The following is a 15,404-nucleotide window of genomic DNA, read 5'->3' as shown; positions in this document are numbered from 1 at the left end:
GAAGGCGAGTACAGAAACTACAAAATTATTACTGCTAAAATAACCAAACCAAAACAAAAAGTAAGGCAAGGCCTTAATGCAGGCTATCATCCATAATTCTTTCTCTCCTTAAAATTCCCAAACACCAGATAGTGGGGAAGTGTTCTGCCCACATCACTCAGCTCCCACCTCTGCTCAGAACAAGGGAAAATACTGAAGGTTCTTTCTGGATTTATGAAGCAAGGATTTTTTGGCATGTATTTGAATATTAACAGGACCTCAAAATTCTATGAGCATAAACTACGTTTACACCAACTCAGTGTGCCACCCCAAAGATGTGCCCACATTTCCTCCAAGATTGTGCTCTGCAGTTTAACTCTCTGCTCTCTAAGGCTTTTTAACACAAAGTCAGGCCACACCAAAGGGCTGATACTGGCATGTTTTTTTAAACTTTCTAGAAAGCCATTTTCTCCCTTAAATGTAATTTATGTCATTCAACTAGAAAGTTTGCTTTCAGTACAAAATACTTTTTAATCACCTCTGTTAAGTCTTTCTACTCCATCTCATCTGGTTCCTATGGAAATCATAAGTCTTCCAAAACTGCAAATTCTGTTTCCCAGCCAGTGTTAGGAAAACGGATTTTTTCCACTACCTTCTGAGATAGTATTTGCATATAAATACTGTTCAGATATCTGAAAATATATTTGAAATTATTCTTATTATTGATTATACTGGAGACCTTCCATGATTCCACAGTCAGCCATTTTATTTTTTTCTCCCTTTCCATGTAAGCAAAAAAAGACCTACTGTTTGCTTCTTCATTAATCCTCACTTCCTTTTTACATGCAGTTCTTCTTCACCAGAATTCTTGTTATATTAAAAAATTAAAGAGAAAATAATAAAAATTGGCAACTTGTAATCCAAAAGAGCACTTCCCACCCTTGATCCATGGATGGCTGGCAAGGTTATGAAAATCTGTAGTTGGTCTGGAGAACCAACTGTTCTTAAAAATTCTCTATTCAAAATAGAACAATAAAAGTGCAAGTGCTCCAAAAGACATAAAGAAGGTTGACAGGGATCTTTGCCTCTGTGTTTAGGAAGAGAGAAAGAGCATGAAGTTGCATGTCTTTCCTATGTATGACAAGGTACAGTGAGCTGAACAAAAAGTGACAGATTCACTCACCAGGGTGAAGATCTCACAGGTTAATGACAGGTAAAAGAGACCTACTGTTTGAGTCAGCCAGAAGCAGTAAGGCTGCTCCCTGCTACATACCACACATTTCACATGCACACACTGATGGTACTACTTACACACTCACTGAACTTCTGGGCTTGTTGCTGATGTGTTTTTCCACCTCTCCTCTCTCCTTGCTGTCCCTCTCTCCTGTTCCAGGGCTCCACCTCACCACTGTGTACGCAGGGCATGACCACAGATGGATGGCAGAACTGCCAGTGCAAGCATCTGCTTCCAAATCTTGTGAAGAAACTTTCTTCACCTGCATATGGGAGGAATACCCAGAGGGGAGGTGCAGTTGGAGCAATCTGTTTAGCCCAGGCAGAGGGGAAAACAGGAATATTTTTGCTCTTCCCTATATAGATCACTTTTGAAAATCACACTTGTTCTGAACACTGTCCCAGGCAAGGAGCAGGCTCCAGACAAGAGCCACATGTTAAGATCAAGTGGTGCAAATCTTTTCTGTGTCTCTGTGTCTCTCCTGCAGGGCACCTGAATACCAGAGATTCATGAGCATTTGCAAAGAATTTCCGTTCTCAGCATGATCATTCTTGAGATTAACACAGAAACTTCACAATGACATAAATTTCAGCTGTCCCCTTGCTACCTCCTCATGCACCCCAGGACTGATTTTTTATGATCTTTTCAAGGATGAGGGGGTCATTAAGAGCAGTCAACATGGTTCTACCAAGGGGAAGTCATGTTTGACCAACCTTATAGCCTTCTATGAGGAAGTAGCTAGGTGGATAGATGATGGCAGGGCGGTAGATGTGGTTTATCTAGATTTCAGTAAAGCATTTGACACTGTCTCCCACAGCATCCTTGTAGATAAACTGAGGAAGTGTGGTCTTGATGGTCAGGTAGTGAGGTGGATCGTGAACTGGTTGAAAGGAAGAAGTCAGAGAGTTGTGGTCAATGGGAGAGAGTCTAGTTGGAGGTCTGTGACTAGTGGAGTCCCTCAGGGGTCGGTACTCAACTGGTGTTGTTCAGTATTTTCATCAGCGACCTGGATGAGGGAACAGAGTGTGCCCTCAGCAAGTTTGCTGATGACACTAAACTGGGAGGAGTGGCTGACACACCAGAAGGCTGTGCTGCCATTCAGTGAGATCTCGACAGGCTGGAGAGTTGGGCAGGGAGAAACTTTATGAAATTCAACAAGGGCAAGTGTAGAGTCTTGCATCTGGGGAAGAACAACCCCATGTACCAGTACAGGTTGGGGGTTGACCTGCTGGAGAGCAGTGTAGGAGAAAGGGACCTGGGGGTCCCTTCACTAGGTTGTGAGATATAAAGAACTCTTGAGAAGACCATCCTCTCTATCCCTATAAAGCAGCTATAGGACTAGACAAGAGCCTGTGTCTTTTCATCTGCTTCATTAGCTACATTTTGGAAATTGTCAGGGCTTGTGCAGCTGGGTGATGACTAGAACAGTGTTAAGAAGGGCCATGGGTCTCTGGGTTGTGCAGCCACGGTACCCATGGAAAGAAGACCTGACAAAGATGCTGGCAGTGATGGGTGAACTTTCTTCCAGAGGAAATGGAGATGCACTGGGAACTTACCAAGAGAGTAAAAGAATGCTTCCAGACAGTCAGGTGGAGCAGCCTGCTGGCTCCATCAACCTGATGGACTTGGCAGCCTCTCCTGGTCCAGCTGGCCAGGATCCTGGAGTCTGCAAAGCTGAAGGCAGAATTACTGAATTATTGGGAGAAAAGAGATACCTGGATAAGCTTATACATAGTGATACATATATATGTATATATATATATATATATATATACACCCACGCACATACATTTAAACACATCATGGAGTAAGCAGCACGTTCTTTAGTTAGCCTGCAGGGTATATGAGCTCCTAGCAGGGCTTAAACCCCTGTCCCTTATCCTATAATGACTAAGCTGGTCTCTGTCTTGGGCACATAAAAGCTGCAGAAGAGCGCTGACATCTACCTGGAAGACATTTAAAGATGTATTTTTATTAGCTTTTGCAGAAGAAACACTGACTAAATGCTCCTATCTGAAGCTTGCCCAACAGCCTCACATTCCCTGGGTTCCTCTAAGTCTGAGTCCTCAAAGTCTTTCTGCAGCAGAGGCCAAATCCCACTTCCAGCCCCAGTCTGGGCGCCAGGCTTGCTTGCTGGGCTCTCAACTTCTTCAGCCCAGAGCAGAGTTCCTGCATACGTCAGCAGTAGCTGGCCAAGAGAAAAGGAGAACAATACAGCCTTTATAGATTAACAATATTTCAATTTACTATAATTTATGCAGTGTATAACATGGCTCAGAGGAATAATTTGTCATTATTCGGTATCCTTGTTTTTCCTATCCTTTCTTTCTCTTCCTTTTCCACCTTCTCCTTTTCACTTCTCCCTTCCAATTCTGTCTTTTTACCTCATTTTCTCTCTCCTCTCTGCATTTCCTCCCTTCCAATAGATCCCACGATTACTCTGGTGGCTCCACTCCTCTACCTCTATGTTATGTGCTAAAATCACTGACAACAGAATTTCTAAGCAGAGATGCATTCCGGTATCCTGGAAAGAGATGCACAGGGCAAAGTGAGCAGGATTTGAGGGGCAGGAGGGCTGGGATATGCATGAACAGTTACAAGCAGAAAAGACCTGTGGTACATTCATGGGTACAGGCAAAGGGGAAAACTCACCCCTAGCAGCAGCTGAAAGAATTCTCTACAGCATTTCTGTAGAACTCTCAAACTGTCAGTCCAAGAAAAATTATACTTCATAGTCAGAAGGAGAAAAATAAACAGAAAAGTGTTTTATCTTTGGAGTGTTAGATATTTGATCTTATCTGGAATGAGTGTGTGTGTACATGTGTGCATACGTCACTGTTGTTATTTTATTACAGAGCGCTGTTATGAAACTTCCCTTCCCATTTTGCATAAATCTTGAATTTCAGACATGTGGTCACCAGTTTAGCGAATATTTACTGTTAAATGCCTGAGTTTTTGGAGACCCAACTTTTCTTGGTTTCATTCTCAGGACTACTCAGCATAACCAGAGACTGCCACAGACATCTCAGACACTGCTCGTAAAAATTATCCGGACCAAAATTGGTGCTTTGGCCTGTGTGAACTGCTAAACATCATCACAAAGCAGCAATCAGGCTGTAGTTACTCACAGTCTCTGGCTCTTCAAACCTTAATATTTAGGTCACATGGAAGATTGTAGTTATGTACACAAAACCAGCACTCACAGGTTGTCATATTTGTTCAAACTCATCTTTGCTTCTCTTCTGAGAGCCGGTATTCCAGCTGACATTCAATGTGCTGCTTGCCTTACCCAGATGCCTGGTCAAGGAAGGAGAAATCCTTTCTCCACAACAAGTTCAGGCCTTGTTCAATTCACTTCAAGGCTTAAATCTCCAACACTCAGGAGTCAAACAACTGCAGCACTGAAAAGGCCCAAGTTTCCTGTAGACTGGCCATCTGTGACACCAAGGAGCTGCCTCTTCCAAGCCAGGACCCAGAAGATGCTGTGCAGCCTAACAAAACTCTTTAACCCAGCTACATTCCTGTCTTGTTAACTTCTTGTCCTGTCAAGTTCACCTGACAAACATAAACACTTTCAGAAAACTCCCTTGAGCTCATCCCTTCTGTTCTTGTGATCAATGCCAGCGCACGTTCCCTTTTGCCCTTTCCCAGCCACCCAGTTCTACACCCCATGTTATGCATAAGGACATGCTTCCAGGTCTTAGAGGAAGCACAAACACATAGGGACTGTATAGTATTACAACTATTCTGCAAAGCATGAAAAACCTTTAGGACAGTCAGGAGATATAGCAACAGCCAGATGAACTCACAGTCTGCATTCCCAGGGCCTCAAGTGCACCAAAAAGCTCTGCAGCCTCTCCCCTTTCTTTGGGGTCTGGCCGCCAGAGCTGGAGGCCAGGTATGATAAAGTGCAACTGCAATCTGGAATCAGCTTGTTGTGGAAAACTGTGAAATCACTGTGAGAAGCCTCTACAAGGCCCTTCTCCAGTTCGCATGGGAGCTGCCTTTAAACACAGGCCCATATCACTGCTCTTTGCCTCAACTACCTTGTAGGTCTACCTGTGCTCATACACCTTGCTGATCCTGATCCTGGATGTGGGAGGTGTTCCCTGTTGTCCCTGGAAGAAACCAGACCCAGGAGCTGGTGCCCAGGTCCTCCTTGCTGCAGTGCACTTGCCCTGCTTGCTGAACACCAGGATGGGGATTTTAGGCAGCCACACTGGTCCCCATCACAAGTGGGTGATGACATTGTCCTTCAGGCCATCTTGTCAGATTGGAATTGACTCTAGGAAGAACTGTTCATGACATAAGCCACCTTACGTCTTCTCCAGGAGAGGAGCAAGCTGAAGATCAGACTTCTGCCTTTTACAAGACAAAAAACAGGGAACCAATTCTAAATAAAATCATAGGGAACTTAATTTCACTCTCATTCTACCTAAAATCACTGGGCTCCCTGTGCCAACATTAAACTTTGACATCATGATTCCTTTCTTTACAATTTTCTGCTCAGTATAAAGTGATACGAAAGCACAGAAATATACCAGGAGACAGAGAAAGCCCTTCTGGATCATCTGTTTCAGAGCAGGTCTCTATCCCCCAGTTTTCACTTGCTGGAAAGTTACCCAGCCATATGTTTGCAATTAAAGTCTCAGTTCCTCATAGACTCATGGCAAATAGTTTGCTTCACCTGGGTCACATGTCTAAAGGGAATTTCCCCAGACTGGATTTGCAGGACATATTCAGTGGCAGCTCTGACATAGGTATTAGCCATAATGGAATCCATGTCAATTATGAGTTCATCCATTCATTCTTCTATCCAGGCCTCCCACTCAAATTTCAGAGATCTCCTTCTAAAATGCAACTTGACCCATTTTGGAATGGAGAGAGTTCCTTAGTCACTCCATTTGAGACCAATTAGGCTGTTTGATTTGGGATCCTTTATCCCTCAGTGCTCTTAGCCTGTCTGTTCCAATAAACGTTGCAAAAAATCCCAGTGTCTGAAATCCCTGCACACTCCACAGAACCAGTTTTCTACCCAGAAACTGCACTCCCTTTACTCCTCTTTCACTGACCCGAGTCAATCACAGACTCGGGGATTACTTTGTGTGTACCAGCTCCATCTCCTTAAACTGCCCTTCAACTTGCCAAGGCCATGAGGATGAGCAGGAATGACTGACTTGTAATGCCTTCTCCTGGTTTAAGAGCTCAAAGCAATCTCTTTTGTGGCAAACCCACAATGCAAACCTGCTCTCAGAGTTCACTTTAATCGACCTTACAGATTTACTTGAAATATTGATCAAAACACAACTGTGTCCTTTCCAACCATCCAATGGACAGTGAGGTCAGCCCATGAGATTGGGGAGAATTCCGGATTTCAAACCAAGGAGCAGATTTGCAGTGACTGTAGAAGCTCAGGGGTTTTGTTTTATGTGTATTTTTGAGATGTTTCCAGCCCCTCACATCCCTGTAGAACAAGTCAACAGTGTGGATTCAAGGCTGGTAATGCAAACAAGGTTGCAGGCAGTGAAAAGACATCTACTCGCTTTAATTCAACACTCTTTAGAAGTTTTCCATGTGTTCCAAACCAGAATAGCTTGCAAGGTTTGTGAAATCAGGGTGCCCCCACAGTACAGAAATAATTTAAACCAAATGTAATGCAAACGTTTGATTAAGTAATGAACCTGAGCACACAAGTTAACTGTCATCACAAAGATGGCTGTCCTCATTAGGGGCCCGGATGAATTGCTACACTAAGTCCAAGACCTGTTAGAGAAGGGTTGGAACTGGCTCTTCCCCCCCAGCCTCTGGGAATGACCCTGAACTTTGGTGAGGGAGGGAGGTTTGTTTCAGACTCCAAATCCAAACCTGCCTCTGAAGTTGGCCCCTCACCCCCTCTTCCATGCAGCAGACCTAGCCCAGCTGAAGGCCTTCGCAGCCTTGTGCTACACAGGGAGTTCAAAACCCAGATCTGGGTTTTGCAGCCTGGGATCATCTCTGACTTTCCCAGCTTCAGAACCGCAATTCCATTTGCTTTACATCACTTGCCTGTTTGCTTTGGGGAAAGAAAAAAAAATTTTTTTAAAATCCCAACCAATAACAATCCAGAAGACAGCAATGCTGTCCCAGCAACATTCCTCCTCACAGAGCTAGGAAGAAGACAATTAAGCCCAGCAGTACCCACATCCTTAGCCCTTTGGGCCTCACAGCATTTTCTCCTTCTTTCCTCTGTCTTTGTTTTGGGGTTATTATTTCAATTTTTATCACTTTGGCTCGTGCTGTCTGAGATGCAGGGGACCTCAGTGGTGTCCCTGAAGTGTTCACTCAAGACTGGAGCACACCCAAGAGGTGGTTTTCAAGGCCCCTGAAAGCCTCTGAAACCCCACACTGAGTGTGTGTTTTGCAGAGGGGGAAAGCTGCAGCTAGCTCTGCAGAATTCCCCCTTGGGGACAGGTTTGCCAGCCAGTGACAAAGTAAAGAGCCTCATCTTCATCCTCCTCCTTTATCAGCCCCACGGAGAAGCTGTTGTGCTGCTAGCTGGGCTCTGCCCCTATTCTGGGTGATCTCCCAGCTCTCAGCAGTGCACAGAACAATGCTCCGTAGGCTTCCTGGGCCTACAGCACTGCTTCCTTTGGGAGCCCTCCCTGCACATCCTGAAGCCAGAAGCTCTGATACCACCCCACGTAAACCAGACCTCCAGGCCTCTGTGTCTTGCTGACACTACTAATCAAAGCACACATATCTCCATCCCCGCAGCCTTGAAGAAGCTCTGAGTTAGGGATCATCTCTTCAGTGACACCTTAACAGTCTGAGCTCATGACATGCGCGCTTTGCAAAATCTTTAGCACTGTTACTTTTTACAGTAGGTTGCATAAAACTTATAGATTGATCCAAACAGCAATAGAGTGTTCAGGGCATCCTTGCACAACCTCTTGAACTTGGGTCAAGGACTGTGGACTATGCAGAGTCATCCTCCTATACAGGACTTCTTCATACCAGGGAATCTATCCTGCAAGCAGCTTCATCCTGCTTTTCTCCATTTTTAGCCTTGATGGTTCTTCACTGAATGCCCACTGTTTCCATCCTAAAGCCTTCTACTGTGTTTCTCTTCACTGCCAACTGCCTTCCTCTTCTTTCTAGTCCTTTCTCTTTTGAGCTTTTTCCATGATTTTTAATTCCTTTGCTCTTCCAGAGTGGGCAAAAACATTTTATATTGGTCATTTTGAAAATAAACTTCTTAAATTATATTGAGAGATACATAAGCACATGTTCCACTTTGACACAGGTTTTCTGAAACATTCAGAAACTACAACCCAAAGCACTTAATACAGGAAAGTACGAAATTACAGAACATTCAAAAACTGTGGAAACAGAACTTTCTTGCACTATAAAAAAAGTTTAATTTTGGGAAAGCCTGCGTTTTCTTTTTGTTGGTTTTTTTTCCCCTAAAAAAAAAAATATCAAAAAATCACTCGAAACAGGTACTTTTTAATAGTTGCAGAAAAAATGCCATGTCTTTTTAAAAAAACTTCTAATGAAAAATGTCCAGTAGGTCCCAGAGCTGGGTTCATTCCATGGTCACAATCCCTATTGATGGTGGTGAGGTTAGTTACGCTTGGTGAGCGATACAATGAAGAACTAACAAACATCCTTGCTGCTCTGTGCTTGTCCCAGCTTTCCTTTACTGCAGGCACCCCCCTGAGCTCTGATCTCTCAGTGGGAGGGAACACGGTATTTGTTATTGGTTTCACACCGACCATGGAGGCTCATTTCTTATGCAGCCTCCGAGGACAATCCTGGGTTCTTATGTGCAAATGAAATATGGCTCTGTTGGTGTGTGCTGACGGGCCCTCTCCATGGGCAGCTTGCAAGGAAACTCACCCGTGGCATTCTGGCACCATTCTGAGCCCATTACCTCTGCTCCTGCTGCTTCTGCTTCCTCTGGCATTTTCAGTGTTACCCTGGAATGAGGAGTGAGCCCCAGAAGAGACACCCAGAAACATGGCACTTGTCCCACTGCTGCTAATAACTACTGACATTCGGTTTTCCACACCTTCACACAGGTGAACTAGGCTTTCTTTGTGGTCCAGAAGAGCTGAAGCCCAACCATGAGAGCAAACAGAAACCAAATTCTGGTGATACTTGAATCCAAGGCTGGAGCTGCACCTTTGATACTGCAGCTTAAACCCGTCTGCAGAATCTTGGCTCTTTTCCCACTGCAGTTTTCTATGCTGCCAAACCTCAGTACTGAATCAGGAGGCAGGCATGAAAAGAAGAGAAGGAAAGGAGAGAAAAGAACAAGAAATGTCACGTTTTTACTGGTTTTCTAGGTTCTGTTAGCCTTTCAGGTGCAGTCGTCTTATTATGCTAGAAATTTTTCTGCAATCAGAAGGATTGGGAATATAATCTTGAAAAACAGAAAACCTGAGAGGTTTTGGTAATCACACATTACCAATGACTAGTGCTTCATGAATAGCCCCAAACCTGATAATGTATCTCTAGTTAGTAACATCAGAATCTGTAATACTTCCCCATCGCATCAGTGAAAAAAGCTTCCTGCTTGCAGAGCAGACTTGCATCCCTGAGATGAGAAGCACATTGTAACACAAGGGTTGTGAAACACTTGTCAGCAACCTCCCTCTTAAACAGAAAAATCTGCATGTTGCAGTGAAGGCCACAAACATCTTGCTGAAAAACAAAGTGATCAATGACACTAATATGTAATATTTAAAAAATACTCATTGAAGGGGCTCGTGAGCAGTTTTTGACTTGGGTAAGGCAGAGTTGGATTGAAAATCTCTGGGATGTTCTTCAGGGATGTGGCAAGGTACGGGGGGGATCTTGGTGTTTGAACAAGGCTCTGCAACTCTATTGTAACAACAAAGCATCACAGAAGTAATCACATCTCAGCAAGAGCTCCAGTCTTCTGGCCAGAAAAACTAGAAGTCCTGAGCATCGAGGGTTGAATTTCCACTGTCACCTTGAATCAGCCTGACTGTGCTCCCCCTGCAGAATCAGTCACCGGCAGCAGGAAGAACAACCTGTGCTTCTACAAATCCCCTCTCTCAGATTTATTTCAGACTGCTGTAAATTTTTTCTTCAATTCTTACATCAGCCAAAACTTCTATTCTTCAGAAATGGCCCTGTTTTTCATTCAAACCTTGCTTCCCAACCATTGGAGAGACAGGAGCGAGGTGGTCTTTGGTCAGCCCAGCCAGGAGTTTGGCGCAGAGCAGATCCCTTACTCCACCAGGAGGCCCAAGCACTGTCAGATAACAAACACACCATGCCCAAATTCCTGATCTCACTTGCTGGTGCCAATCATTGGGAGGCCACTGGCCAGGATTTCACACATTGTATTTAAGCTACCACTGAGTTCAAAGGCCATTCCTCTCAAAAGCCCTCCTAAAGAAGCCATGAGCGGCGCTAAGGAAACTCAGAAACCCCAGCCTTTGCAAAATTAGTACAGGAATTTTCTCTTAGTAACAAATCCCTTAGCATCTTTTGTTTTGGAAAGTATGAAAATGTTTCCATAGAAATTTTTCCAAAATGCAGCCCTCGAGATTCTCACATTGCCCCGATGCCGAGAAATCCCTCTGCTCACCCCCAAAAAAGAATAATAATAAAAAAGGGATGGCCCGTGGAGTGTCTGAAAGATGGCAGCATCCTCAAGCATCCCCAGCCTCGGGGTAGAAAGCTAAGCCTTGTTATCCCTGTTTTGATCCCAGGTTCCCAGGGCTTCTTGCCAGGATGTTGGGGGTCTGGCATCTCTGGGGGGTTTGGCTGGATTCTGGGGCAACACTCTGGGTGTCTGCGGGCTTCGCATCCCACAGCAGGACTGAACAAAGCACAGGGGCCCCGAGCCCTGGAAAACAACGCAGTCGGCTGGCAGGAGAGCGGGCTGTGCTCCTGCAGACTCGTGGCTGGGCTCACCAAACCAGAATCACTCTTGAGAAGGATTTCAACAATGACAAAGGATGATTTCCTGTCAACCAGAAAAGCTTTCCATTAGAAATGTCCCAGACAGTCAAAACCCAGAGGCAGCATGGCGCTCTGGCAAGGTGGAAACATCCCTTGTACAGCCCAGCAGCTACACTGTGAAAGCACAAAGCTGAGAATCCCACTCCAGAGCTGCTGCTGGGCAGATTGAGACCCTTTCCAACCATCTTACAGCCTACCAAAGCCCTGGGCTAGCTATCGAGTTATTTTGGGTCCCTCCATACCTCTCTGCCAAGATATTCCTTCCTAGAAAATGAGTCACACCTTACAGAGAGGCTAAGAAACTCTCTGGAGGTGCCTGTGTGTGTGTTGACTCAGAAGGAAGGAGATACCATGTGTCTGCCAACACTATCTTCACCGAGGACCACGGTGGGGCAGCAGGCTCAAGCTGTGCTAACCCCAGGTGAGCAGAGGGTGCCTGGCTCATCCAGTCCACGTTTTTTTTCCCCCTCCAGCTTTTTCACACCTCCTTGTTTGCCTGCACCCCAGCATGTGCTCGCACATAAACAGCACAGAGGGCGGGTGGGTCCCCCGATTACGAAGAGGGCCAGACTTGCAGCTTGAGCTCATCACAGATGGCCTCCATGCTCTCCTAACAACAAGGAGAGCACATGGGCGGCAGCCACCATGTAGGGGAGGGAGTTTGCTTCACAAAACCCATTCAGTAACAAAAAATGACAAGCCAGGAACCACTCCAGGCATCTCGGGTGGGTTTTTAATGCAACATTCAGGCAGAATCTTTGTTCCAGGTTTTGCTTTAGAAGATTTCTTAAGCACATACACTTCCAAGCCTGGGCCTCCAGCCGCCCAGCTTGTGCAAGAGCTCTTTTGTATGTGAAGTCCTAATGTTCACGTCGTAGAGCTCTTCTGCACTGTGCAGTGCACAACGCCTGGCAGAGAGAAATGGTACAAAATCTGTTGATAGATCATCTGTGGAAGGCCTGAACTCCAGCCAAGACAGATAAAAATAAAAGAAATTAAAATAGTTGTGTGTGTGTGTGTTTTATGAAGGGAACATTTATATTTTTAAACTAGGAGTAATTGTATTCTGTATCTGAAATGGCATCTGAAAGTGATTTAGTGGAACAATGTGGTTTCTGATTGGTGCTTGAACTAGTTCCAGAACATTTTTTATAATAAGCATCATAAAGATCCCAATTATCTGATCCTTTTTCCTAACATGGTCAGAGAGGATGTTTCCAAAGAAACGGCTTTTGGCTTAGGTTTTTTTTTTCCCTTTGTGGCACTGATCCTGCAAACATTTACATACATGCTTAATCTCATGAGTAGCCCCAGAGAAGTGAACCAAGGCAGCCCTCAGCAGCAAAGCTAATCGGAGAGTAAACTACTAATGTTCAGATTTGCTAATCAGGGCAATCCATAGACTTTCAGGGAAAGGTCTGCTTGTTATTCCAAGAGCTGTTCAGGATGCATTTACGATTCAATAAAGGAGGCCCCAGCATTACCAAAATAATTACTTACTCAAACAAGCCTGTAAAACTCAAGGACTGCCCCAAATAAAAGGAGGCTTCCCCTCCTCCACTTTAATAACATAAATCTAGTGAAATGCATCTTGCTGCCATAAAATCAGTTCTACATGCCTTAGAAACCGTTGATTTACTAAGTGGGCAGGGAGGTCAGATCTTGCTAGGGACTCAGGGGGCTGAACATATGGAGAGAAGTTTTAAATGGGAAAGTTTTGTCCACCCACAGAAATGGAAAGCAGTTTGTATCTTACCCTGTCACTTTACTCCCCAAAGTAAGACACATTAAAGTAACAGGCAGTGCTACAGATTGAAATGAAGCCATTTTGATAATCACTCAGTAAAGAGGATAAATAACAACCCTAAAACCCACTGCCTGTCCCAAGGGGGGATTCTCTCTGCCTGAAAAACTGGCTTTACATTGGCAGCATCCCCCTTGCACTGGGACCCTGCAGGAGGGCTGGCTGTCACATCCTGGGCACTGCCTTTCCCAGGCAGCCCTCAGCAGGCTGCAGGCACAACACCAGCACCACACAGAACACCAGATCTCCTGCCATGAGCACTGCAGGGCAAGGCTAGGCAAGGATTGGGGTGAGGAACAGCAACACAAACTGCTACAGGACAAATACTTTCTTCCTGACACAGACAAGAGTCTCTGCCTCCTTAGGAACATCTCTTCCACCTTCCATCCTGCAAAAACACCGCCTTTCCTGAACTAACTGGCTTTGGCTAGGTCTTTCCTGCCACACGCCACAGCAGGGGAACCACAGGTCATTCTGGACACCAGGTGTCTCTTCCCTTTTCAAGTACCAAGTGCCATCTCAATTTCCCTCTGTTTTGGCCAACATGGGGTTAAATGTGCTGCAGAGGACAGCTGGTTGCACCTCCAATACCCACATGTGGTAACTAAGAACCTGCAGAGGTTCTTGTGTTAAAAGTGTGTGTGACATCACCCTCAGATTCCTCTTTCTCCACATTGTTCTTGTCTGGAAGAAGGAAACTCTCCTCTATATAGCAAAGAAGAAATATCCAATAAGAGAGTGAGGGAAACTGAGAGGCAGTTGTCCTCGTTCAGACTGGCTGTAGTTATGGGAAGGTGTGAGGGATTAAGCAGCCTGCTTAGGTTCACACAGCAGGGCAGCCAGAGCTCCAGCAGTGGGTTTGCATTTGTAGTCAAGAGGAATAGGAAAACAGCTTTAAAAAATGCCAGCTGACTGCTGGTGTGTATGAGCTGATGGAGACCATAAACCATCCCTTGCAACACTGTTACACGCTCTCTGCAAACTCACACTGAAGCCTACTGTGGTTTTGGAGCACTTCATCCCTATCTCGCACCCACCTCACCTGTGAAGTGTTGTCAGACCAGTTCTGCAGGGTACTCACCCCACACTTCATGCCCCAGCACTATGCAAGGGCCATTAGCCCTTGAGTGTCACCTAACTGCTGCAGCCACCTCACTATCATGCTGCCCCTGGTCGCTTGGATCATATTCTGATGATGTGTTAACACAGAGGTGGCCAAAAATAAAGAATAGGAGATGCCTTACTCCCCTGAGCACTGAAGGTCTTATGCCAAGAAATATTCTCTCTTACTGCTTCTTTTTGTGGTGGTTTTCCTGAGACTGAAAACGCTCCTTCACTGCAGAAGATGCAAAAAAAAAAACACACAAAAAAAATTCCTGCTGACCTCAGCATTGAGTTTCATCTTTTTGAAGCTTTGTTGTGCCTCTAAGATAATTTATGAGGTGTCAGGATTTTCCGACCGCAAATGTCTTGGACGAAAACCGTTTTTACACTACAGATGCCATGAAAGAGAAGCAATTTCAGTCTGTTTTTTCGACAGCACAGTCTGTGTCCACAATGAAGCATGGGTTCAGAGCTCCTGGAGATTATTTGTGTAAGAGTTGTCCGGGCCAGCACTCCAGTGAGACTCAGGCTGGGTCTGATTCCCCACCTTTGCCTCATTGCCCTGATCTTCTCTGTTGGGAGGGGAACTCCCATTTCCTGGTGCTGTGCCACGAAAACACGAGCTTGCCAAGTTATTCTCTGTATGTGTGTATGTGCATGTGTGTGTTGAACAAGCTAGAAGTACCAGAAGTTAAAAGATCCATTAGCAAACCACATTTTGCAACATCCACAAGGATCCCCAGGTTTCTCGTCTGTGGATTTCTCTTCCCTGTGCTTTAGATTTTCGAGGGGAAAAAGAAAACCAACAAAAAATACCAAGAACCCAGCTTAGCCGCCCCTAATCCAGTATGCACCTCAGTCTCCATGAAAGTGTTCTTGGGACGACAGCAGTATTTCCCTTGGCTGGGATGCCCAGCCTCCTGGCTCCTCCAGAGCTGCAGAGCTGTAGACATTCCGCTGAGTAGTTTGCAACCCTGCCTGCCAGGAAAACCCAATGTCTCCATGGAGAAATCTCAGCGGAGGAGTTTGATACTCAATCAGGGATGGAAAAGAAGGGAGTTTATGCCTCCCTGAGACCAATCCCTTCCCTAAAAAAAAAAGAAAACCAACTTAAAAGCAAGAGGGGACAAAAAAGAAAAGGGATCATATTCCTACAGACACAGGCCCAGATATCCCAGTAGTATTGGTGTAGGGTGTATTGCTTTGTGTCAGGATGGGCCCAAGTCACGGAGGCTTGGGCCAAATGTCTGTTTAGGTGAGTGGGAGTCTATCGACTTTGGATCAGGACTAATGTTTGGATCTGGA

The 15,404-nt window shown here is 45.1% G+C and overlaps 1 protein-coding gene across 16 annotated transcripts in view; it reads right to left on the bottom strand.

Annotated features, from left to right (window-relative positions):
* The window catches only part of GORAB (golgin, RAB6 interacting), a 105,466-nt gene that overhangs the window by 59,630 nt on the left and 30,432 nt on the right, over positions 1-15,404 (bottom strand). For 12 of the 16 annotated variants that reach the window (XM_051624447.1, XM_051624448.1, XM_051624446.1 and 9 more), the window contains exons 5-6: positions 2,770-2,887; positions 1,291-1,475 (exon numbers count right to left, since the gene is read on the bottom strand). The gene's annotated coding sequence lies outside the window, so the exon portion shown is untranslated. Of the gene's footprint in view, positions 1-517; positions 593-1,290; positions 1,476-1,926; positions 2,094-2,769; positions 2,888-15,404 lie in introns of those variants that run through there. The other 4 variants (XM_051624453.1, XM_051624458.1, XM_051624450.1 and 1 more) reach the window with 3 other exon arrangements.

The sequence above is a fragment of the Apus apus genome, chromosome 7, assembly GCF_020740795.1.
Source record: "Apus apus isolate bApuApu2 chromosome 7, bApuApu2.pri.cur, whole genome shotgun sequence".
In the NCBI taxonomy this organism is placed as follows: Eukaryota; Metazoa; Chordata; class Aves; order Apodiformes; family Apodidae; genus Apus; species Apus apus.
Note: the sequence above shows the minus strand (reverse complement) of the source record. Positions and strands in the feature narration are given on the sequence as shown.